General features: G+C 35.7%; 1 pseudogene; it reads right to left on the bottom strand.

Annotated features, from left to right (window-relative positions):
* Positions 1-23,074, bottom strand: part of LOC149142249 (origin of replication complex subunit 5-like) — a 51,241-nt pseudogene extending 28,167 nt beyond the window's left edge.
* Between the last annotated feature and the right edge of the window lie 4,041 nt (positions 23,075-27,115).

Here is a 27,115-nt window from a genome sequence, read left to right as displayed (position 1 = left end):
GTATGTATTGAAAATTCAATTTCACCTATAACCCAAAAATCAAAACTTTGAAATATCCTCTAGTATACTGTTCTCAGCTCTGATACCATGTAGAAAATCTTGTAGATTCACAAGCTCATGAAATGTAGTAAAGCACAAGACAAGAATCTACTTCTATTTTCAACCAGCGGAAGCCAATAGATCGATGAAAACAATATGAACAAGAAGAAGATAAATCAATGACACATAACACAAGATGTATCTGGGGAAATCCATTGCTCAAATCCCCGCTAACTATATTGCATATATCAAAAATATGAGTGAAGATACAAAGCTTGTTCTCACTATAAAAATTCCACACAAGTATGCTCAATTCTCTTAGTTCATAAGCTAGCTGTTGGCCAACACTTAGCCAATTCTGCATCTCTCCAAGCCTATAATCTCTTGTGTAATTCCTAGGATGAATAGCATGTATTTAAAGGGAATACATGCTTCCAAAACTACACAATCCAAAAATAGGATCAATCTTTGATGCAAGCATGATATTTACACTCCAGTAAATAATACAACTGATAGTACACTATCCTTTCACTCTAGTCTCAACTAGTCTTTCTCAGAATCGACATGCATGAGTTTTTGATGAGGGAATCTTTACTTAACTAGAGTGAAACTTGTGGATGCACTAGTGCACCAACTGGATTTTAACTATATATTAGTTCCACAAATAGTTTGGAACTAATTTAACTGAACTTAACTTAGTAAACTGAGTGATCTAATTTCCAACTCAATTTAAACTCATATTGGACCCCTAAAACTTAGGGAGAACATATGCATGACTACAAAAAGACTTCCAACTCAAAATTCCTAAGATAATTAAGGTAACTAAACTTAATTAACTATTTACAAGTTGCTATGAGAATATAATTCGATTTTAATTCTCAGTTTAATTTAAGGACTAATTAAATTGGAATTTCTTGTTGCCATGTCTCAACACTTCGAAATCCACTTAGATGAAAAAGGAAAAGTCAAGGAGAAAATAAAAATAACAGCCTCCATAAATAAGGAATATGTGAAACCACCATATTCCCATTGCAAGAAAGAGGGTCATGACGAAGATCATTGTTGGAAATTGCACCCAAAGTTGAGGTCTAAGTGGTTTTGAGATTGGAAGGGAAATATGCAAGGTGGTTGAGACAATTCAGTAGGATCTGGGATTTGATTCAAGAGATAAATCTCAAATCATAGTTGGTGGGATGAAATGTATAATATATTCTACCTTTTGTTTACAATCTCCTAATTCTAAGAAGAAACAAAATGAGCATTTCCATGTAAGGGTTGTAGATAAGAACACAAATAATTATACTTTGTTTGATAGTGGCTCCCAAGTTAATTTGATATCTAAAGAGTTGTTAAGAAAATATAACTTGAAACGAAACCTCATGCTAAGCCTTATCCTCTTGGTTGGGTATGTGATAATGCTAAGACGCAATTTATGAAACAATTGTAGACTTATATTTGCTATCACTTCCTAGTTTGTTGATGAGGTTGAGTTATATGTTGTTCCATTGGACTTATGTGGTATTGTTTTAGGAAGCCATTACTTGCATGACAATAAATATATTTTCTTCAGAAAGGAGAATAGGTACCACCTATTCAACCATGGGATTGAGTATATCATAAGAGCTCATCACATGAAAAATTATCTCTCTCTAGTAACCATAGGACAAATGAAGAGGCTCGTGAATGCAGGTGATAAATTTTCACTCATGGCTATGAAATCAAATGAAGTATGTGATATAGAACCCAATCATGAAATAGTTCAATGTATATGTAACTAGGATGTGTTTTAGGATCCACCAAAGCCACAACATGATAATTTGTTGTGTTAGTCTATTAAGAAGATCAAGGACGTTGTTATCTCATTTTCATTAACATATATGTATTCATTATTATTGCTAATGTGTTGTGAATAGATAGTAGTTGGAAAGATGCATTCATATAGTTGTGGACAGATGGGAATGATTAATACTATGGTTTTATTTATTATCATTGTTATGCAATTTATTGTGATGAGCTAGGTGTACAGAGCATGGTGGACAGATACCAGTCAATTGGGGAGGCAGTAATCTCACTTGATGTCTAAATGAAATCTTGTTGGTGGTACAAAAGCTTCCAGTGGGGATGATTGGTTTAGAAGGATCTACTAGAATACCTCAAATTTTGAAGTTCTCAAAACTCAATGGAAATGTGAGATATTTCTTATGCTAGTTGAATGACCTGAAATGGACTCCGTATGAGGAAGATATTGCATTCTAAGTTTTTAGGGAACAACAAAATTTTGGAAGAGTGACATGTGGCATGCCCTACAAGTGACATGTGGCAGTACAGAGCTACATTGCGACATGGAAGACACATGATAGACTTAGAAGTAAACACATGGCAGGGGTTGACATGGCATCCAACTAGTAGTTTGATGTGTCACATAGGTGGACCAATCAGTGTCCACCACATGGCAGCCCCTAATTGGCCAAGAATTTCTTTGAGAAGTAAGAATGTGAATCGGGGAGGTTCGAACCCTCAACCTCATCGAAGGTTGTGGTCTTTGGAGATTATTATCCATATAAATAAAGTACTATTATTGAACTCGAGACTAGTAGGGGTTGAATCCCCAAACCCCGTACAATTAACATTATGACTTATCGACAAGGTCAAGTTGTTACATAGAAACGATCACCAAAGGACCTACTTTTAAATAATAGTTGCACCAAAGTTCTATAAATAGACAGAAAACATGCTTGACCTTGTGCTTGTTAATTACAAGTCATCATGCTTACCACTACGCTAAAGCCATGAGATTTAAATGTGCCAAACAATGTGTCGGTGGTTCTTACCATGTTAAGACTGACAACAATATCATTTTTTTTATGGCGTACTTTTTTGGTTTTGAAAATCCCAATTTGCGGGATTCAAACAAGTGACCTGCCACAACGCCAAAGATTTACAAAACCACTCTATAACTAATAGGTCAAGGAGTTCCCTATTGTAGAGATTTGTAATTTAAATATTTTAAGTGTTTCTTAAGCCTATAAATTTATAAAAGGCTGGTATTGTAGCTTGAATTGGGAGCGGGTTTTGAACTTTTTGGTGGTTTTTGGAGACCACATTTTTATTATAGCAAGAGGACTTTGTTGTTGGATTGAGGTTGATTTTCCTATTGTACATCAAGTTTCAATATTTATTGAAGTGGTCTTTGAGTTGGAAGCTAGACCTGGAGACGTAACCCAGTTTGGGTAAACTCCGTTAACAAGTATGTTTGCGCCTTTCTTTCATTTTCTTTGCTACTTTCTTGCCCACCTTTTATGTGATTTGGTTAAGCTGATTTCACACTCTTGTTTAATCAAAATATTTATTTAATATCCTAGATCAACAAGTTATAAATCCTTGTAATGGATACATTCTTCCTTTCTTCTTTCTTTATAGTATGATTCTCTATCTCAATTTTCATTTTGGGTTTCATCAATATTGTTTTTATATCATATGACATTTTCTTTCTTGTGGAATAAGGAGATGTTTCAATCACCAAAATTTAGCCATAGGATCATGCTTAATCCTCCATCGTTCTTCATCCATCCTATACACTTTATGAAGTTTTATATACATTTTTCCCTAAAAAATGTGCTTTTGCATCATCGATTGTTGTTCAAATTTATCCTCTAGCTCTAATAACTATTATTGAATCATTTTTTTTTTTCAATGGATTTGAATATTCGGTTTTTGCACTCCTTTGTTGATTTAAGATTTGATCCATAGATATAGTGGGTAGATCCTTGGACCTTCACTCTCCATGTTTTATTGTTATCTCTATAACATCTTGATCTTATAACCAAAGCAGGTTAAACCAAAATGTGTGGGGTTCATAAGAGGGAGATCAACCTTTGATCGAAAAACATTAAGGTAAGAATGGGATATGAATCTACCTAAGTAAGAATATTATAAATTATTACAATGTTATCTATCAAGAACACATTGTCTATTAAAAACTTACCCAGCCTAGCTATAATGTGCCATGACCCATTTCTTTTCCTTTTATATGTGTATTTTCCTTGCTTTGGTTTTATATCAATTAAATCCAAATTTATTATCAAATATTCAAACTTTTCTTTGAATTGATCTGTAACGATGCTTCTCCCTCGTTTTTTTCTCATGTATCAATAAAAAATTAAAATCCTTTGTGAGAATAAGATTTTCTACAGAGATACGATCCTTCATTTCACACAGTGTCTCACAACATCCATTGCCTATCTCCAAGTTCCAACATTTCTACTTCGTCAAACTTTGCTTCCTAGACTAGGAGAATGAAAGGGTTCTTAGATTTAAAAATATCTCTCAAAATTTATAATTTGAACTTGGTTCTCGATCCCCTACAATACAAGAGATTATTTTCATCATTAACCAATGGGTATCTAGAGCTACCACTTGGTTGCATGTCCAAAAACACATGCTTTATAGGAATTTTGATTCAGAGAAATAGATTTCCTTCCTCTAAAGTTAATTCAATAAATGTTTGGATGCTAGAATATTTTTCATTATTATTTTTTTTCTTCTCTTCTATATTTATGATATTTTGATGCAGGAGCATCCAGCTCAATATTATCATTGTATTCTAGTAGAAATAGGGGGTCTTGTATTTCAAGGAAGTTGGTTTCCTAAGTATTGGATTTATGTAATTATTTAATGTTTTGAGTGATTTTAATGAGAGTAGGAATTTATTGAATATTGTGAGGCTTTATTGTAAATGTTCTCGAATGTAGGAGAACATGAGAGATTTAGGATAGTTGAGAGATTGAGGGATTAAGAATTGATTGTAAATCTTAGTTTAGGAGTCAGTTCATGAATCTAGGGATTAGAGAGGAGTTTTAGGAACAAGAAGGAGATTTTAGGATTTTGTTAAGGGATTCATGGATCTAAACCAGAAAGTGGTTTTAGAACCCCATTGTATAAATGTAAGCCTAAAAGGCATGAACAGAGGTTGGAGAGTGTTATCAACAAAATAAGACCCCGATAGGCTGCTGATCATACTATCTCAATGTAACTATTTCAAACCAATATTTTAGCTAAGGCTTAGCCTCCTCAGCCTGAGAGGGATCTCCCAAGGGTTAATGATATTGATTAATGATAATATAGATGGCTAACTCTATCTTGGTTTTGTGTGTTTGTAGGTTGAAAAGATGAAGGCTTGCTACCATTGGGCTATGGATTCAACACATCAATAAATTCAGTGGCAAGGTTTCTTGACATGAAAGCTAAGATAAATAAGGTTCTTAAACAAAGACAATTCACTCAATAACATAGGTCAAAAGAGTCATTCCATTGCTAAAGTAAGTCAGAGCATAGGGTTATGAATTCTGAGTAATAGTAATGAAATCTACTGCTGATGGTTCAAAGGTGATTTGCTCACAAGATTCAGAAAAAATACAGTCATCTCATTACTAAAGGAGGAGTAATAACAATGAGGTCTACTACTCAACACAATCATTCCATTACTAAAAGAAATCAGAGCACATCGTTGTGAATTCTGAATAATAGCAATGTAATCTAGTGCTGGTGGTTCAAAGATAAAACACAGTCATCTTATTGCTAAAGGAAGTCGGAGAGTTATATTATGAATTCTGAGTATTAACAATAAGATCTACTGCAAGTAATTAAAATAACATATAGATCAAGAAAGGATTAAACCCTATCCAAACTCATTTTTGTTCAAGAAAACCTCTCTGTATTACTGACTGTATTCCTTCACATAAAGCAGCTGCTGGGCCAAAAAGTAGCCAACCCCCTCTGCTAATTCGACCTCTTGCTTCATATATAGCTTTACAACCTTGGATTATATGATCCACCATCAGAGGAATTCAAATTCCTATCCTAGACACCTATTCTAACCATAAAAAAGGGTCATTAATTACAAAATGACAGCTTGACTGTCTTTGAAGAGTCCTAATTCAGTTAGAACTAAAACTCCTAAATATACTTCTCAGAACCTTATCTAGTATTCAATTAATCCTTTGCCACCTGCAACCTCGTGAGGTCTAATTTGGTGATGTCTCCAGCCTTCTTATGAACCCTATTGTTCCATGACCTAACTGCCCTGAAAACAAGGAAATCTGTTTTCTACAATTATGACCTTACTTTTATTGATGATCTTCAAACAATTTTGCTGGAAATTTTGAATTTTTGAGACAAGTGACATGTGCTATCACTTCCATAGAACCGTGCCCTTCCACCACTTTGTTCATCTCTGCTGTTGCTGACCTTCAGACCTTGTTAGTTGAATTTCAAAATCTTCAATTTGCCTCTTCAACCTTGAACAATAGGTGTTGAGACAGAGCTTTTATCTCCTTATCAAAAATTTATTTTGGGAAAATGAAGGAGGTTTTTGGAAAAAATGCTATCTTGAATAAAAAAATCTCTTGGTTTTTTTTCAATACTTCTCCTACTGCCCAGAAACTGTCTTTGAATATCATGTATAAAATTGGAAAATTCTGATTTATGAAAATATGGATTCAAAGAAAGCCTTGTATCTCCCAACTGGTAACACTTATGAAAAAAGTGAGATAGTTTATTGTATCTGGAAATTTTTTTAAGAGAAACCTCCTTCATAATTCCAAAATACGTTTGAATGTGGCTAGAAAATGATCTTGAAAACGACTACTAAAACCAGAAAACATAGTTCCTCTTAGCAGTTTCATAGCGCAAGTTAAGCCATTAATTTCTCCCACCTCATATTGAATTTGAAGAAACGGAAAGAGGTTTGTTTAGTGCAGTATGTTAGGAATAAAAACCTCTTTCACTTTTCATAAATGAGTTTTCAATTTCTCAGGAATCCCCTTGGAAGTTGACTGCTAAAAACAAGGAGACAAAGTTCCTCCTTTTTGGGGTTTCATCCTTATACTTGTCTTCGAATCCTTCTGCTAAAAAAATTGACCCTTTAAGACATGTGACAGGTGTTCTATCGTCCTTGGAACCTTTCTTTTCCACCTATAAAAAAAAAAAATCCCTGAAGGAGCATAAAGAAGGTTGATTTGGTTGTGCTATGAAACCGTCTGCTGTTTTCATAGCGCATAATTTTGTCTTTGTACATATCTTTTAACCCTTTAGTTTTTCCTACCTTGAGTCTTAAATTTTCATTGATGATCTCTTCACACCCTCCAATAGCATCATTCTCCAAAAAACCAATTGTTTCTTCCCTTTGAAATTTTAGCAAAATACCAAAACTGCACCTACAACAATTTCGTAGTGCATCTAGTGTAATTTCAGGGTTTTGCGCTACGAAAACGACTAGACAATTTCGTAGCGCATTTATTTTTTTTAAAAATGGCTTAAAACATGACTTTGAAAACATGATATGGGACCCATAAAGTGTAAAACAAGGTTGTTGAACTTTATTTGATGATGGAAATGAGACTCTAACCCTATGACTTAGACTCTAAAAACATAAAAATGACTTAACCCCTATCTAACACTATGACTTAGGAACAAATGTAAACTGTCGAAGTTTAGAGAATTTTTGGGTGATAACAGTGGCTCCACTAGGGATAGTGTGCCCCAATGGTACACTAAGAACCAATAGCTCTAGTGCTGCTATCCATTCTTTAGAATAAAACTCTGAAATTCTGCCCATTCTGCTCCCCAAGCTTTAATGATTTCTGCAAAAAGGACTCAAAATACACCTACTACAAAAAAAAAATGCTCAGTCAACCTATCTTGAGCTTATTCACACACTCCTACCTACCCTATCAGCTGCAATCTCCATTTGTAGCTCAAGGAACATAAAACTTCCAATGAAGCCAGTCATTGATCTGATCTGACACTTGAATCTCTTGGCTGTGCTTGAAGCAAAAATAAACATGATACTAAAATAACCAAGGTAGCATGAGATATATATGATCTTCATAATGGAAATATAGTTGGAAATTTGGACTATAGAACCTTTCCATGTAGCCAGCTATAGGATCAAAAAACACATGGTCAGTTTGATGTTTCTTGTGATATTCCGCAACTTTGGACAACTCACCAATACTTTGATCATCTACATAAGGCTTCAGCTGTGTGCTCTCAAACTACTCCTCAAATTGATTTTCAAAAATAATGTATTCTTCGTCAATCTCAAAAGAGAAAGGAAGCAACACCCTCTCTTTGTATTCTGCCATAGAAAACTTTTGAAAAGTATGATCATGATCATGAAGACTATATGATTGAATTTGACCTTGTAAACCTTCAGTGTCTTTCTCAATGTTCTTAGCAACTTCATCCAAAAATTTCATCTTATCTTTTGTCTTGCACTCTAATGATTTTAGATAAGAAGACAAGGACAAAGAAAAATTTTCATCTATTTCTTCATTAATATGATCATCATTCCATTGTTTGAAACCTTGAATTGAAGGAGAGTTTGCCACCAACTCTGTTTTGTCTATCCATTCCTCCAAAAACATAAGCCAAAAGTATGCAAATGACTTAATAGATTTGATATGAAATCTTTCAATCCACTGTTTACATTTCCCTTGAAATGAATCATAGAACAACATAATGCAGACATCCTCATGTTTGACTCTAAGATGCTCGGTAAAATAACAGATATCTGATATATGCTTCAAAGTTAAACTCAAATCTTCTCCATTGAATTTTGGACCATTCCTTAAAAATTATGTATCCTTGGGAAAATGATTTGGGAAACCTTGAATTTCTGAAAAAATTATAAATGCATACCTTGAAACAAGAATGGCAGCATCTCAGTTCTTCATAAGTTCAATAGAATCACCATAAATCTATGAAATTTGAATTCTTCAACAATGGAATCGCAAAGGTAGTTTTTCAGCCTCGAAATGATTCCTGAGCTCCTGCTACCTTCAAAATTTCAGCTTCTTGATTTCGGGAATGAGTAATCTTCAGACTCCCGACAGACGCACCAAAATGTTATCACCAAAATAGGACCTCGATAGGCTGCTGATCAGACTATCTCAATGTAACTATTTCAAACCAATATTTTAGCTAAGGCTTAGCCTGCTCAGCTTGAGAGGGCTCTCTCAAGGGTTAATGATATTGATTAATGATAATATAGATGGCTAACTCTATCTTGGTTTTGTGTGTTTGTAGGTTGAAAAGATGAAGGCTTGCTACCATTGGGCTATGGAGTCAACAAGTCAATAAATTCAGTGGCAAGGTTTCTTGACATGAAAGATGAGACAAATAAGGTTCTTAAACAAAGACAATTCACTCAATAACATAGGTCAAAAGAGTCATTCCATTACTAAAGGAAGTCAGAGCATAGGGTTATGAATTCTGAGTAATAGTAATGAAATCTATTGTTGATGGTTCAAAGGTTGTTTACTCACAAGATTCAGAAAAAACACAGTCATCTCATTACTAAAGGAAGTTAGAGCATAATATTATGAATTCTGAGTAATAGCAATGAGATCTACTTCTCAACACAATCATTCCATTACTAAAAGAAATCAGAGCACATGGTTGTGAATTCTGAATAATAGCAATTTAATCTGGTGCTGGTGGTTCAAAGATAAAACACAGTCATCTTATTGTTAAAGGAATTCAAAGCATTAGATTATGAATTATTATTATTAAAAATAAGATCTACTACAAGTAATTAAAATAACATATAGATCAAGAAAGGATTAAACCCTATCTAAACTCAGTTTTGTTCAAGAAAACCTCTTTGTATTACTGATTGTATTCCTTCACATAAAGCAGCAGCTGGGCCAAAGAGTCTCCAACGCCTCTGATAATTCGACCTCTTGCTTCATATATAGCTCTTGGATTCTATGATCAAACATCAGAGGAATTCGAATTCCTATCCTAGACACCTATTCTAACCATAAAACAGGCTTATTATTTACAAAATGACAGCTTGACTATCTTTGAAGAGTCCTAATACAATTAGGAATAAAACTCCTAAATATACTTCTAAGAACCTTATCTAGTCTTCAATTAATCCTTTTCCACCTACAACCTCATGAGGTCGAATTTGGTGATGTCTCCAACCTTGTTATGAACCCTGCTGCTCCATGACCTAACTTCCCTAAAAACCAAGAAATCTGTTTTATGCAATTATGACTTTACCTTTATTGATGATCTTCAAATAGTTTTGGTGGAAATTTTGAATTTTTGAGACAAGTGACATGTTTAATCACTTCCGTAGAACCATGCCCTTCCATTTCTTTGTTCATCTCTGCTGTAGCTGACATTCAGACTTTGTTAGTTGAATTTCAAAATCTTCAATTTGCCTCTTCAGCCCTGAAAAATAGGTGTTGAGACAGAGCTTTTATATCCTTATCCAAAATTTATTTTGGGAAAATGAAGGAGGCTTTTGGAAACCATTCTGTTTTGAAAAAAAACCTCTCTTGGTTTTTTGCAGTACCTCTCCTACTGCCCAAAAACTGTCTTTGAACATCATGTATAAAACTGGAAAATTCTGATTTCTGAAAATATGGCTTCAAAGAGAGCCTTGTATCTCCCAACTGGTAACACTTATGAAATAAGTGAGATAGGTTATTGTAGGTGGAAATATTTTGAAGAGAAATCTTTTTCATAATTCCAAAATACTTTTTCATGTGGCCAGAAACTGATCTTGAAAACGACTGCTAAAACCAGAAAACATAGTTCCTCTCAGCAGTTTTGTAGCGCAAGTTAAACCATCAATTTCTCCCACCTCATATTGAATTTGAAGAAACCGAAAGAGGTTTCTGTAGTGTAGTATGTTAGGAATAAAAACCTCTTTCAATTTTCATAAATGAGTTTTCAATTTCTCAGGAATCCCCTTGGAAGTTGATTGCTAAAAACAAGGAGACAAAGTTCCTCCTTTTTAGGGTTTCATCCTTATGCTTGTCTTCGAATTCTTATGCTAACAAAATTGACCCTTTAAGACATGTGATAGGTGTTCTATCATCCCTGGAAGCTTTCTTTTCCACCTGTAAAAAAAAACAAGCCCCTGAAGGAGCATAAAGAAGGTTGATTTGGTTGCGCTATGAAACTGTCTGCTGTTTTCGTAGCACATAATTTTGTCTTTGTACATATCTTTTAACCCTTTAGTTTTTCCTGCCTTGAGTCTTAAATCTTCATTGATGATCTCTTCACACCCTCCAATAGCATCATTCTCCAAAAAAAAATTGTTTCTTCCCTTTTAAATTTTAGCAAAATACCAAACTGCACCTACAACAGTTTCATAGCGCATCTAGTGTAAATTTAGGGTTTTACGCTACAAAAATGACTAGACAATTTCGTAGCTCGTTTAAATCTTTTTAAAAATGGCTATACACATGAATTTCAAAACATGAGATGGGACCCATAAAGTGTAAAACAAGGTTGTTGAAATTTATTTGATGATGGAAATGAGACTCTAACCCTATGACTTAGACTCTAAAAACATAAAAATAACTTAACCCCTATCTAACACTATGACTTAGGAACAAATGTAAATTGTCCAAGTTTCGAGAATTTTTGGGTGATAACAGAGAGGTTAAGAGAAAATTAGATAGTAGGTTGAAGTTCCTTTATCCTATGGGCAGATAATGAATCAAGGCCACATATATTGAAGATCAGGCCTGAGGAACAAGGATTCCATTCTGTGATTATTCATTTGTATTTATATATACAGTAATTGAGTAGGACTGTATAAAGTGTGATTGAGTGTCGAATGATTGTTGAATGCATTAGAGGATTACACACACATATATATATATATATATATATATATATATATATATATATATATATATATATATATATATATATATATATATATATATATATATATATATATATATATATATATATATATATATATATATATCTATATCTATATATATATATATATATTTATATTTATATTTATATTTATGCAGGGGGAGTGCGTGAACGCAGAGGAGCGGAATTCGACAAATACATAGAGAAGAACATGACGAGGAGGATCCTAATGAATTGTTAAATCCATTAGAATGATCAACCCAAAGCTCAGGAGGGATAGTGCGCAGTTAAAAAAAAAACTGTGAGCGACCAAGTGAAACCCATAGAAACAACGCTAAAAATAGCGTAGAACCTAAGTAAAAGAAAGAACGAGAAGTGAAGTGGTGACACTTAGCGTCCATTGGATCATTTAGATCAACGGCCAGGATCAAGTCGTGGCAGCATAAGCCTTTTGAAAAGATCAGCGCTTTGAATTGAAAGGGTCTGACCTGAAGGATTAGTGAAATGCGATCGCGCGAATGAATCTCAACCATTGGATCATATATTAGATCAACGGTCGCGATTGTGTCACTAAATCGCAATCGGAGGAGTTAGGGCCAGCAGTCAATGGGAGGTAGCAATTGCGATATTGCAATTAAGAGACAACCATCGGATTTGGCATCAGATTGATGTCAAGATCTGATCGCTAATCCTATATCGGTAAGTCAAATGGAATCACGGTAGCAAGTGCCAATAGTGTATTTTGATCGGCGAAGTAGGGGATCCGACGATTCTATATACGCGAGTGTATGGAATTTGAAATCCGAATAAAGAATTTTGGAACGGAGTTTAATGAAATCCCTTTGTATTATATAAACTGTGCGCCTAGTCCTTAAGACTAAAATATATACATATGTATTCCGATAGTCACATATCGGAAGGAGAAGGGCGATGAGGTATATATGTATGACTTTTGAATAAGCTGATAGCGATTGCGATGGAGGTATAGCCTCGGGAAACATGAACAGGCTATACGGTAGGCGAAAAGGTATGTTTAAAGTTAATTCCTTTGTTAATGGGTTTTATAATGAGTTATGCACCGATAAGAAAGATTTAAGGGAAAACTTTAATGAAGTCTTCAACGAAGGTTGAGGGTGATTTAAAGTCCTGATAGGAGGTAAAGGCAGGGTGATTGAGTTTCAAAACAATGGAGTTGCAGGTAAGAGGGCCTTAACCATTGAGTTTATTAGGATTCGACTCTTTTGTGAGTCAATTTCCTGGGAAAGTGGTATTTATGCATGAATATGCATACTGTGGGTATGCACAGGGGAAACCCTATGTCATTTTGGTATCAGAGCTGAATCATAAATGAAACATTTAGTATCAAGCAGAAGCAAGAAAGTATGTGTGGAAGTTGTTGAAAGAATTCATAACAGAGATATTTGGAAAAGATGTGCATGAATGCAAGGGAGATCAAGTTCTAATCTGACAGTCAAGCAACCAGAGTACAGCTGGGAGAATGGAGAAGAACAGTTAAGTTCTTAGAGGCAAGTAAGGCAGAATTAAGCATAGATTGCAGAGACAGGAAGAGTCTACAATGATGTTTGAAGAATGAAGATTCACTCGAATGTGAATGGTGAATGGAGACTACTTATGAAATCATACAGGTATTGTTTTATTTAATTCTGATTTGATTTTGCTGACAAAGAAATAGACCGAAGAATGATGGTTGCAGGTAATGAAGTATCTCAGCAAAAGGAGATTAAGAAGCAGAAATGAAAGGAATTGTTAATGATTATGAGTGGAAGAAAACTCAGCAAGAAGGAATTGTTACTGATAGCTAAGCTTTACCAAGATAAAGCTGGAAGATTGGAAGAAAGGATCAGATTCTAAAATTTGATTGACAATAGTTGAATATCGAGAAATTGTACAGTGGAAGAATAAAGATTTGCTGAAACAGATTTGCGGGAATGGTGAGATTCTGAAGGTAGTTGAAGGTATGCAGTTTTGTCTAATGATTAGTAGATATGGAATGAATGAAATTTTTATAGTAAGATTACGGTAGGTAAACTGTAAGAGGGATGTTTGTAAGTTTTTGAAGTAACAGAGTTTGAAGAACAACTGAAAGCTAGTGGAAAGGACAATCCATTCAAAAGTGCAAGCGAATGGAAGGAAAAGATCAAAAAAAGATCTTTAAGGTAATATGATATGGTTTTATTCTAATTATATTGAAGATTAGAAGATTGTAGTCTATGCATTGAAGAAGAAGTATTATTGCAACTCCCAAAAGGCAATTCCACAGAGGATGTCGTTAGAATTGCTAACAGATAAAGGAAGTTGGTGAAAGTTTCTAAGTGAAAATAGAGATGTGGCAGAACCTTCAGGAATTCCAACAACGATTGGATAAAGAGGGTAGTTGTGTTCTTAGAAGATGCGGATGAGTTGAAGCCCAGAAAGAGAAAAGAGAAGTGATCAAAGGAGGTTCCAGAGATAGAGAACCAATTGCTTGCCAAAAGATTGAGTGAGGAGAGCTTGGTGAGGTAAGTGGGAGCAAGACAGGACTTGCTGTTGAAGAGGCTTTAGTGAAATTCATAGTAAAGTGAGTGAGGAACTCATAGAGATGGAGAGGATGATGACTAGTGAAAATCATAATAGAGGTTCTAAAAGAAACCACAACATAGGACAAAAGGAGAAGGATGCCAAGGAAAATGGCATGCAAAGACAATTAAGCAAATAGGAATATGAGAGGGAGAAGGCTGAGATAACAGTTCAACTTGAGGTGTTAATGGAGATGTTGCAAAGAAATAAAGAAGACCAGAAGCATGGTTATGTCATGAGAAAGAAAGTGAAGTGGCAAAGGCTACAAGAGAAGAGGAATCAACAGGTGAATATGCAGTTGATGAAGGAACTAAGGGAACTTGAACAGGTTATAGATGCCAAATAGAGGATAGAGAAGCTTGAAAGAGATGAGTTACAACAAAAAGAAGATGCTGAAGAAGATGTTGAAGTTTCGATATGGAACCAGAAAGTGGACCATTATTTTTTGAAAGTGATGAAGAGATAGAGGAGTTGAATCATATGAATGATTTGAAGCATCCAGAAGACTTGATGACTGAAGCATCAAATAATACCGTCATGTCTTGTGATTTTAAAACCAATGATTTGTGTACGATTGCAAGTTTCGAAGAAGATAGACAGTCTTTTAAAGCTGTCAAAGATGTGAAAGAGTACCTTGCAGAAGATGAAAGTTTTGAAGTAGAATATGAAAAAGAGGTTGGGAAAGAATCAGTTCACTACTATGGACAAATGCTGGAAGGAATCATTGAAATAGATGATGAGAACGGGAGACTAGCTGACAGTCTCAAGAGTTCTTTGAGTTTGGATCAACACACTGATATGCTGATAGAAGAAGAGAAATCAGCACAACATACTGAAATGTTTCTAAAGGGAAAAGAGGTACAAAGGCCTTATATTTTTTATTATAATGATTGTCTTATAATTGAAGATCTTGTTGCAGAAGCTAGAACATATTTGGCACAGGTGGATAGCCAAATGGAAGAAGAAGAGGAAGAACATCCACTGAAGGATATTAAGGAAGATTTAGCAGAGGAAGAAGGACCATGTGATAATGAGACAATAACAAATGAGGAAATGGAAGATTATGTAAAATTTCCAAAGTTCACTCTAAGTAAAATCATTGAGTTATATAGAGAATTAGACTTTCAAAGGGGGAAGTTGGAAGAGCAAAGGATGAATGTCTAGGATAGATTGCTGAAGAAGGATGACAAAGAAGTTGTTATAAATAATAATCAAGAAGAAGTTGACAGATGAAGAAACCAAAAGCAGGAAATTGTTCTAAAAGACAATGTGGTAGCAACAGAAAAGGTGAAAAACAACAGTAGAGAAGAAGATAAAAAGGAAAAGGAAACAATCAGATTAAGTGAAGAACCAACAAGGAGAAGAGTTTAGCAATCAAGAGATGGAAAAAATCAGCAGACAGAGGATATACTGGACAGAGAGATTGAGTTGATAAGAATATTAATGATGAAAGTATCTCAGAGAAAGATAGCAACAAGAAAGAAAAGAAGTGACAACAAGAGCAAAAAAATAGCAGACTTTGAGAGCAGGGAAAGTGGAGCATTACAACATAAAGTATGGAGACCTGGAGAACAACAACAAACAACAACAACAATAGAGCAATTGACAAGCAAGGACAGATTACAAAATAAAGTTTGGGATCCAGGAGGAAACAATTATCCAAACTTATGACCAGGTGGTCATAAATTTTCTTACATGGGGAGTCTGATGCAGGAGCATCCAGCTCAATATTATCATTGTATTCTAGTAGAAATAGGGGGTCTTGTATTTCAAGGAAGTTGGTTTCCTAAGTATTGGATTTATGTAATTATTTAATGTTTTGAGTGATTTTAATGAGAGTAGGAATTAATTGAATATTGTGAGGCTTTATTGTAAATGTTCTTGAATGTAGGAGAACATGAGAGATTTAGGATAGTTGAGAGATTGAAGGATTGAGAATTGATTGTAAATCTTATTTTAGGAGTCAGTTCATGAATCTAGGGATTAGAGAGGAGTTTTATGAACAAGAAGGAGATTTTAGGAATTTGTTGAGGGATTTAGGGATCTAAACCAGAAAGTGATTTTAGAACCCCATTGTATAAATGTAAGCCTAAAAGGCATGAACATAGGTTGGAGAGGTTAAGAGAAAAGTAGATAGTAGGTTGGAGTGTCTTTAGCCTATGGGAAGATAATGAATTGAGGCCACAAATATTGAAGATTAGGCCTGAGGAACAGGGATTCCATTATGTAATTATTCATTTGTATTTATATATACAGTAATTGAGTAGGACTGTATAATGTTTGATTGAGTGTCGAATGATTGTTGAATGCATCAGAGGATTGCATATATATATATATATATATATATTTATGCAGGTGGAGTGCGTGAATGCAGAGAGCGGAATTCGACAAATACACAGAGAAGAACATGACGGGGAGGATCCTAATGAATTGTTAAACCCATTAGAATGATCAACCCAAAGCTCAGGAGGGATAGTGTGCACTTAAAAAAAAACCCCGAGCGACCAAGCGAAACCTATAGAAACAACGTAGAACCGAAGTAACAAAAATAGCGAGAGGTGAAGTGGTGACACTCAGCAGCCTTTGGATCATTTAGATCAATGGCTAGGATCAATTCGCTGCGGAATAAGCCTTTTGAAAAGATCGACACTTTGAATTGAAAGGATCTGACCTAAAGGATTAGTGAAATGTGATTGCGCGAATAAATCTCAACCATCGGATCATATATTAGATCGATGGTCATGATTGTGTCGCTAAATCACAATCAGAGGAGTAGGGCCGACAGTCAATGGGAGGTAGCAATTGCGATATTGCGATTAAGTGATAGCCATCGGATCTAACGTCAGATTGACGGCTAGATCTGATTGCTAATCGTATATAGGCAAATCAAATGGAATCGTAAAAGCAAGTGCTGATAGTGTATTTTGATAAGGGAAGTAGGGGATCCGATGATTCTATATACACGAGTGTATGGAATTGGAAATCCGAATAAAGGATTTCAGAGCAGAGTTTAATGAAATCCATTTGTATTCTATAAAGTGTGGGTCGAGTCCTTAAGACTAAAATATATACATATGTATTTCGATAGTCGCATATCGGAAGGAGAAGGGCGATGAGGTATATATGTATGATTGTTGAATAAGCTGATAACGATTGCGATGGAGGTATAGCCTCGGGAAACGTGACCAGGTTGTATGGTAGGCGAAAAGGTATGTTTAAAGTTAATTCCTTTGTTAATGGGTTTTATAATGAATTATGCGCCGATAAGAAAGATTTAAGGGAAGACTTTAATAAAGTCTTCAATGAAGGTTGAAGGGTGATTTAAAGTCCCAATAGGAGGTAAAGGCGGGGTGATTGAGTTTCAAAACAATGGAACTGCAGGTAAGAGGGCCTTAACCATTGAGTTTATGATGATTCGACTCTTTTGTGAGTCAATTTCTTGGGAAAGTGGTATTTATGCATGAATATGCATATTGTGGGTATGCGCAGGGGAAACCCTGCGTCAGATTTCCTCCATAGTGTTTTTGGGAACTCTCCTCTTTATGATCATATTCTTCCACTTGTCACACCTCCTTTCTCATTAGCACACTTCTAATCTACAAGTAAGACTTTACTTGAGCTTCCTTTATATACTCTTATTTCTTTGGTGGCATATCCTTTGGGAGCAAGATCAAAGATTCACCTTAAGAATCTATAATAGAAGGGAAAAAATTTATTGTAATGAGAACTAGTTGAAGTAGAGTGTTAATATTAAGTAGAGATTGTTACTATTGTTGAGCCTTTTCCCTCCATCTAAGATTAAATTTCAAATCCATTTGAGTGGACAACATTTACTTTTTGAGTGGACCACATTTCCTTTTTGAGGTGGAGCTAAGAGAGGCATACACTAGTTATGTCAGTTCTTCCTTTTTACAATCTACCATTCGTATTGTTTTCTAAAAGGGGGAAACTTTTGTAGGAGTTTCTTTCTTGAATTCTTTAAGAAAAATAACCATGCTCATAACAAGTTTTCACTTAAACTACAACTATTCATAATCCAATTTTTGTAGATAATTCTAGTTGTCCAAGCTTATATTTATTGCTTCATAAAATCTTTTTTTCCAAATGCACTTCTTCACATATTATAGTGCATGCAAACATGTTCAATTTAAGCTTATATTTGTTAATACATTTCCCGATCTTTTCTATATGGTCCTTTAGGAATCATCATTCCAACAATGTAACTGTAAAGGAGGCAAAGGGGTGCATGACTAGAGTTAGAGTGGCAAGGATAAGAATTAGTTTCAGGATGCAATATATTAAAACCACTACATAAGATGCTTTCAATATTTAATGGCGAAAAACGATAATGGACATATAAGGTTAATTTCATACAATATAATACACATATGAATTAAAGTGAAACAAAGTGTATAACTCCTATCTAAATATTATTTAACAAGTGTTGTACGCAATGGTAGTCCCTGCCAGGTTTGAAATCCTTATATTTAATTGAATATTAAACTGCATGGTTTGAAATCCTTATATCTAATTGAATATTAAAGTATATTGCCAATGAGTATTAGAATTGTTTGTATTCTTTCTGCATATGGGTCGCTCTCAAGTGGTCTCTCTTGCTTACCTCGCTCTTTGGTGAGAGTTATTCCATAATTTTATAATATAATATAGTATATTAGGCCTTTGAGCATGCATTTATTTTTAATAGGAGAAAATAACATGGAAACAAATTCTGAATTGTTCCTCAACAATGGTTTAGTTAAAGAATAATTACACTTCTTTAAAAAGAAAAAAATGGATTGAAATATTCTATGTTGTGAACTAAGCTTGCCAAATTTAGGCTGAAGCATGAATTACATGATCAATCATCCAATAAAATGAGTGAATATCTATTAGTTTTTCGGCCATAAGGTGTTAAATGATCATCCCACAAAAATCTATTACACTAACTTAGTAATTATATGTGTATTTATAATTATAAAAGTGAGTGATTATGTGTATCACTATAATTATAAACTTTGTAATTATATGTATCAATATAATATTATAAATATGGATCACAGTATGATATAGAATCCATCCATTTAATTAAGATTCCAAGATACTTGAAATTGTTTATAGAAATATGTACATTGTATAAAAGTTAAACTAAAAATACTTCGAGGGAAGCACATCAAAGTGACAACCATCCTGTCTCTAGCTACCATCAACAATGGACAATGGACATTGGATATTAATCAGTCATCAACTAATCACAAAAAAACTATTGAAATAGGTAACTTCTTGTTTACATGAATTGATTCCCAATATTTCTAACTCATATTTACGAAACATTTCCCTCTTTGATATAAATAAACATATAGTGAAAGGATCCACTTTTTATACACTATCTTAACATAAACAAACTCGAATATCAAAATGGATGGAACAACAAATGAGACACACATAACAATGTGTCCCAAAAATCCACTGCAACATATTTGTACAACTTTATGTATCAACACATGCTCATTGCATGTTATCCACCTGTAGATGGTTAAAGCAACTAAGCCCTTGCATGGATATTGATCTTAACATGCTCTATTAATGCTTCTTTTACATGTATTCATGTAAAATTTATTAGGTGTTAGAGATAAATATTCAATATGTAATGTAATGCATGCACTGGTAAAATCAAACTATATAAGATTATGTGAGGATAATTATTAATGTTATTCTTAACTAGATCACATTTCTTTGTCTTTGTAGTGTTTATTTTAAACTTCCTTAATTAAAGTTAGGTTCCTTGGAGGATTAGGAGTGCTTAGCTATTAGAGTAAGATAACGAATGTACAAGTTACATTTGTTTAGGAGCTCGAGTTGGATGGTATAATCAACAAGGTTCTTTCTTGCTGGAGCGATGGATGTGGAGAAAACTATTTAGAGTTGGGTTAGACCCAGTTATATAGGTAGGGAAAACTTGTTCTTTAGCGATCCAGAACCCTTTAACAAGGATATTTTTTGTGTCTCAACTACTCTTAGACAATTTTAGTTAATGAATCCATGTTCTTATCTCTTGTAATATTTTATTTGATTAGCTTTGTGGCCATGTTGAGTGATGGAACACCAAATTCAAGAATATTATATGAGTAATGAAAGGTAAACTAGGGGAATTTCAAGACAGACTAAACAACAAATAAGATCATATAACAATGTGTCCCAAAAAGTCACTGCAAGGTATTTGTATAACTTTATGTATTAACACATGCTCATTACATGTCATCCACTTGCACATGGTTAAACTAGCTAAGGCACCCTTGCCTTCATGTTTGCTTCAATATCACCTGGTATGATGAAAGATGGTTTTTCCTATTCCTTTGTGATTGCTTTGTTATCGCTTTCTACAGAAAATGCAGATGGATTTTCTATGCAAAAATGGTTGAGAGTGTTGCAAGTTTGGTTGTTTGGATACAACGTGATAATTCTAGAGGCAACACCATAGATATAGGTAGAATATGGGGCTCAAATGACTATGATGAACTGGGGAGAAACATAACATTCTATCACACCCCATATGAATAAGAAGTTGCGACACCTTGATAGTTACCTTTATGTTCCTTGGATCCACTTCATGAATGAATTTCCCTTCTCACTCTATCAAATGGAAAAAGGAGGGTTGGTTACTGGGAAGGCTGTGCAAATGTGTGCTTAGATCTTGGGATGGATAGGTAGGGTTTGTACGATAATGAGTAGCATTCATCCATTTTTACTTAGTAAATGTTTTTCCAACTACTGAATCGCTTCACAAAAACTAGAACCGAATGAACACATTGTACGAACAAAATCGGTTAGAGACACTTATATGACTGATGGGGTGATTAATTGTCATGCAAATCGATTAACTCCCAACTACGAAGGTTTGGTGTCGAACCAGAAAGTACGGGTAGCAAAGGCCCTCAACATAACTAAAGGAAGCATGGTAGGTCTTTGTTGAGGAGTATGCCTTTTAGGAAGGGGGATTGTCCGAGACACATATTGGTTCTAATATTGAGGCATTAAAGTATTGGGCATTTCCATATATGCCTATTGGATTTACAAGTCATGAACATTGGTATTCCTTTTTCCAAGTATGTTTTAACTGAGGAAAAATAGACTAGTATCTTTTATAATGATAGGTAGTGGTAGCAACATTCTCTTTCATCACAGAAGCCCTTGTTGAGCTACAATATTTGCAGGTGAGAAAATTTTCGAGCTCTATTCACATTTGTTAGTATTCAATATGGGGTTACATGCATTTTTTTTTCAATATTTGTTTCTATTGAGCAATTAGCGCAAGATCAAAATTTCTTACCTAGTTGTTCAGATTGCATTTTTTTCAGATTTGACAAGATGGACATAATAATGATTGTTGTTTTATTTTATGATTTGTTTTGTTTTTTTTTTTCTCGTTAAGACTATGCTATTCTATTATGTACATAAACAGGAAAACAGTTACAGTCATGCGGTCATGTTGCCAGAGGCCAAGAATGGCATTCTAGACTGACAATAATCAGAAAAACCTCCCACACCTGTGCCACAGCATCAAGACAAATCACCCACGCAGGGGCCCTAACACATAGACAAGTCACCCGCAGAGGCATCACCACTGAGACAAATCACCCACGCAAGGGTATCACCACTGAGAAAAACCACCCACGCAGGGGCGCCACCACTGAGACAGATCATCCACACAGGGGCGATAAATCGTTGAGGAGCAGTAAAAGCGAAAATTGACATCCCACGCAGGGGCACAAAAAAGGAAAAGAAGACTATCATATGGAGCCCTTGCATGGGCATTGACAAACATTGAACATGAAAATTCTCGAACCAAACAGAAACAACCACAGTATACAGAGGGCCATGGTAGAAAACGAAGCAAAACATAAGAGAACCTGAGCAGCGTCTGAAGGGGAGAATCGGAGCGAACGGACTACTATTCGTCCGGTTCCTCCTCAATGATCCAGCACATACCTTCCGGGAGAGGGTCCCATGCGGCTTTGTCCTTCTCTGGCGGAGGTGCTGCCTGAGTCGAAGGTGGAATGTCAGCATGCTCTGGGCGGACCTCTGGCAAACCCTCAGCGTCCCCAGAGCTTCCAGCTTGGTGCAGCTTTGTGCTGGGTTGTTCCTCGCCCTCTTCCTTCGGTTCTTCAAGAAAAAGGACCGAGACATGGGCGTTGATGCGAGAATTGCCCTGGGAATTTCTGAAGGAGAAGACTGCGGTTCCAAACGCAGGTAGCGGAGCCGAATCCGGATCTTGATTGCTGGTGTCCAGGAAGTGGCTCGACTGGATGGGATTAGCCTCTGCAACTTGGTGGCATAGACATCTACAGCAGCTGGAGGGGGGAGTTGCCACTGAGGGGCGAGAGGACCCGCCTCTGCTAGTGCCTCGACGGCTGAGGAGGCGCTGTCGGGGCCTGACCATGTTTCCATTATTAGCAGGAAAACGAAACAGAGCAGGATAAAAGGAGTCAGAGAAATTGAGACCTGAAACCACACTCTCGGACCTGAAACCACTGTCAATTGCCAAAGGGGCGACGTGAGCTCCAGCTCTGTGAGCCGTCGACCATAAGCGCACTCCCGAAATCTGAACTCGACCCAACACATTACATTCCAATGCCTCACCATTCTTATGCTCCTCTGCTCTTCCTCGAACTCCACAAGCCATAACTGCACTCTGAATGCGCGATTGAAACCCGGACATAGTAATGAATTGTCGTCCCTTATCGCCCCTGCACCCACGCTTGAGCTCCATGGCGGCGGATCGCAGTAAATGCGAGTCTTATGCTTGGGGCTGCCCATGGTGACCATGTGGCACCGCCTTCTCTGCTGTCGTGTCACCCGCATCTGGGGTTATGATTTGTTTTGTTAAGTAAAATGAACAATTTTAATATATAATCACCTTGAAGGTGTTTCACATTGTACATAGGTATATTATCCTCTCATAACCAAGCCCCCTATTTCAAAAATGAAAAAACTTAAGATCGAAGACCAAAACATCTCAATGATGGAACTTGTATAACTTCACACATACGATATTCAATTGTTCAATTGCCTACAAAAATGCCTAACAAAGTTCAAACATAAATGCCTAGGAGAAAATGGAAGAACATAAAACTATTGACTGCATATAATTTGATTGAATATTACTATTATAGGCATTTTCGATTTAATGTTATAAAGTATTATCCAATTTAGAGAAATTGAAATTTCTTAATATTTGAGCCAATGACTCATTAATTATAACAATTTTATTTATTTATTTATTGTTATTTTTATCTATTTTTTCTGAGAAATTTCTTGACAAGTTACTTATTGCCATAACTAAAAAATTGTTTTTTAAATAAATTTCAAAGTCGCACCTCTACGCATATATTAACCAGAGAAATTCATAGTGCATTAGAAGTAGACCTGATGTTGAGTAATGGCAACAAGAAATTCCAGTTTAATTTGTCCTTGAATTAAACTGTGAATTAAAATCGAATTCTATTCTCATAACAACTCACAAATAGTTAATTAAGTTTAATTAACTTAATTAGCTTAGGAATTTCGAGTTAGAAATCTTTCTATAGTCATGTATATGTTCTCACTATATTATAGGGGTGGAGGATGACTTAAGTATGAGTTGTAATTAGTTAACTCAGTTTATTAAGTCCAGTTAAATTAGTTCCAAAATGTTTGAGGAACTAATAGTGAGTTAACAGTCAGTTGGTGCACTAATGCATTAACTAGTGCTACTCTAGTTAATTGAAGATTCCCTCATCAGAAACTCATGCATGTCGATTATGAGAAAGACCTAGTTGAGACTAGAGCGTAGGGACAATGTACTATTTGTTGTATAATTTTCTAAGTTGTACAAATGATGCATGCAATCAGGAATTGAACACAGAAGGGATTGCACGATTTTGGATGCATTGATTACCCTTTAAGATGGCTAATTAGCCATAGGAATTGCACAAGGAAATAGGGACTTGGAGAGCACGAGAATTGGCTAAGTGTTGACCAAGAGTTTGCTTGTGAGTTGGAGATTGATTTTACTGAGTGCTGGGATTTTTCTTGTGAGACCAAGCGTTGTAATCTCATCTTGATTTTCTGATATATGCAATACAGATAGTGGGGTTTTGAGTTGTGGCTTTCCCCGGATATTTATTGTGTTATGTGTATTTGATTCTCTTCCTCTTGTCAATTATTGTTTTTATTTATCTTTATGTGCTTCTATTATAAAGAATAGAAGTATATTCTTGTCTCTTTCTTTAGTACATTGCATGATCTTGTGAATCTATAGGAAAATCTACATGGTATCAGAGCTGAGAACAATATACTAGAGGATATTTTGAAGTTTTTGAGTTCAGGGTTATAGGTGAAATTCGAATTTCCATTTCATACTTCAGTGATCCAGGTACTGGTGTGACAAAGCACCCTTCCAAGACCTTTTACTTCCGTGATGTGTTAAATTGCATTTTTAGAAGAACATAAATGAATACATCTACATGTTGTAAAGAAGAGGAACATGCCATTCATCAACACATAAAAACATAAGTCGTTGATAATGGAGTTCATCCAAGAGGGACTACGTCTTCGGGCCCCAATGTCAAGATGATGTAGGCTGCTGCATTAAGTGCTGTTAATAGTGATGATGTACATAATAGGTGATGTTGCTATCATACAAGGAAGATGCCCTCACGTAGGAGTGGATCCAAGAGATGTTCCACTACAGGAACTCTCAGTCAAAAGGACTCCTATCAGTATTACACAAACTCATGCATAATGATAATGAACATCCCACCAACATGGCATAAAAGGGATTTCAATGCAATCATACATGGCATCAACATGGGTATCCCATCCAAATGACGAGAAAGGGATCTCAAATAAAACATGACGAATCACGACAACAAGTACATCACACAAATGATTCTGCGTCACATCAAGCAGGAATCATGAGACAAGTAAGAAACACGATCCCACATAAAACATCAAATAGGGATTTGTGCAACACATTGCATAGCAAAAGAAGTACATGAACACACTGCATATACCTCACATCCAGGGGCCATCTAAATAAAAGGATGTCAAACTGCTGAAGCTGGCCGTACCATCAATATCGTGACATCGAATCTTATGGAATTAATTCTCGCACATGAATGCTGACACCTGCAATCCACTTTGAAAAGTGGCCAAAAAATGAAATGAGCAAATGGAAAATCTAAATGCACCATCAGATTTATGGCGTCGAATAGTGCAAAATCGACTGTCAAATTTTTGAATTCTGAGAAAGTGAAAATTTGGGGCTTAAGGAATCTTTTAGATTCCCCCTAGATTCCTCAAAGATTCTCTCCTCCCAGTCCTCTGTAAATATGCTGCTCAGATCAAGAAACTTACTGCTCCACCAGGTTCATGTTGCTGAGAGGTGTAAGATTGACATAAAATTTGTCCAATTTGGACACTGCAAAAATTTCACCCTCCTCAGAATTTCGCCCAATCATGGTTCCACTTGTGTTTTTCTTAGGTTCATGGTTCCACCCTGCATTAAAAATTAATTTAAAAAAAAAAAACCTCAATCTGCATGCACGCTCCTGGTTCCTCCATGTTAGGTGCACTGGGCAAATGTTGGGTTTATATACAAATTTGAGGCGGAGTTACCAATATTGACTGTTTAGCATGGTGCTAAATAAAGCAATTTGTTGAGGAGGGGTCGGGGAATCAAATCCCACCCCTCCAAAATTAACATATACATATTTTGTTTTGGGGGGGTCAGGTCTGCATTGGGCGGCCCGCCTCCCATAACCTCCGCAACATTTGTTGTATCAAAAAGGTTGGCGCGTTCGTTTTTTGGGAGGCACGTTAATTTATTTGGGAGGTGTTAGTTGGTACGTTGGTTCATGTGGGAGTGTGTGAGGGTGCCCAGGAGGTGGGCCAGTCGCATAGGCTGTGCGGGTTTGAGCCCCACCACCGTTAGCGTATATATATGGTAATGATTTTGGGGATGTGGGTTGGGTCCACCGGAGGTGGCCTGCACCCACCCCATATTTAAAATGTTTAATATATGGTTCATTTGGAGTTGGTTTGGGGGGCCGATGGGGGTCATGGCCCGTTAGCCAATTTTAATTATTATTTGTTAATACGGTTTTGGGATCCGATGGTGGTGGCGGGGGTCATGGCCTGCCACTTTATATATATATATATATATCTATATATATATATATATATATATATATATATATATATATATATATATATATATATATATATATATATATGTAACATTAATAGTCATTTTTTTTTAAATTTGAAAAATGACCAAAGGGGACAAATTAAACAAGTCACAAATTCGCCCTGAATTTGGCCAGATTCCATCTGCCGGAAAACTTCCAAATTGTTTCTCCATTATGCCTTGTGAGTCAGCAAAAGTCAACCAAACTTTGACTGGCTTGTTCTCCCTCATACGAGCTCGGATTGACGAACTGTTCACACTGCTACGATCAGGACGACGAGATATACACTCTGGTGTTTGTTCGAAAGCATTCTGATCACTTTTATTTTCGAGCTTCCATAAGCCCTCTTTGTCCTGTGTGTGTCTCTGGAGCTATCTCGATCAATCCTCCTCACTAAGGAGCTTTTGGTCCTCCAAAAGCATGAAAACAATCTGCAACATTTTTGTACCTTGTCTACACCACAAGCATCCTAAAAGGTCTAGCTTCCATCTCCTTCACCTTTGTGCTTCCAAGCCTTAAGTGATGAACCGACATCTGCAACCTCTGCAACTTGTAGTACATTGTTTTTCAAATTACATGCT

This window comes from Pinus tabuliformis, chromosome X (assembly GCF_031772625.1).
Source record: "Pinus tabuliformis cultivar Carrire ecotype Pingquan chromosome X, CPIR1, whole genome shotgun sequence".
NCBI classification, from domain to species: Eukaryota; Viridiplantae; Streptophyta; class Pinopsida; order Pinales; family Pinaceae; genus Pinus; species Pinus tabuliformis.
This window is presented reverse-complemented; position numbering and strand designations above follow the sequence as displayed.